The sequence below is a fragment of the Calidris pugnax genome, unplaced genomic scaffold, assembly GCF_001431845.1.
Source record: "Calidris pugnax isolate Ruff unplaced genomic scaffold, ASM143184v1 scaffold407, whole genome shotgun sequence".
In the NCBI taxonomy this organism is placed as follows: Eukaryota; Metazoa; Chordata; class Aves; order Charadriiformes; family Scolopacidae; genus Calidris; species Calidris pugnax.
In genome coordinates, this window is record NW_015091179.1 from 1,350,304 (window position 1) to 1,350,962 (window position 659).

A 659-nucleotide genomic window follows, 5' to 3' on the forward strand; every position below is an offset into this window, starting at 1 on the left:
CAGACAAATAAAGAGCTCAGCGCCACCGGCTCTTCTTCTGCGCCTGTCTCCGCCGCCCGTCAGCCCCCCCAGCCCAGCACCCCCTCGGCAGGTTCCTCCCCACCAGGCCCCGTGGGAGGTGCTGCCTTGGGCCACCCCCTCCCTCGGTCAGAGTGTGTGACAGCCCGGGTTAGTCAGTTAGTCACGCATGCTGCAGACCTTTATTGAGCCTTCACACAGCACAAAGAAAGACGTCAAAAGCCACATGCACAGACTACAACCCTCTGATTAGAGCAGCTACGTTAACGGCAAGCGTTCAGGCCACTGAGTCGAGAGCAAGGCATTTGGCAAGGCTGCGACAGGCTGGCGTGGAGGAGGCAGAGAGACACAAGTGACAGAGGGAGGGGCCAGCCTGGCACAGCGCCGGGGAGGAACGTGCGGTAGAAGAGGGGTGTGTGCTTGTGTATTTGTGTGTATCTCACCAAGGGTTACCCACACACACTGTACTTCAGCACCTTTCTCTGAGGAACTTCCTGGCAGAGGGTCCTCCACACCGACCTGGTTCCTCCCCCTCAGCTGCCCCCATTGACCCTGCTCAGTCCATACAGCCCCTGGCAGTGCTACGAAGACCACATGTCTGCCTCCACCCTCATCTCCCCTCACCAGCTCCCCCATAAACC

At 59.8% G+C, this 659-nt stretch overlaps 1 protein-coding gene across 1 annotated transcript in view; it reads left to right on the forward strand.

Moving 5' to 3' along the window:
* Positions 1-659, forward strand: part of STAB1 (stabilin 1) — a 58,778-nt gene that overhangs the window by 57,577 nt on the left and 542 nt on the right. The gene's annotated exons all lie outside the window — the stretch shown is intronic.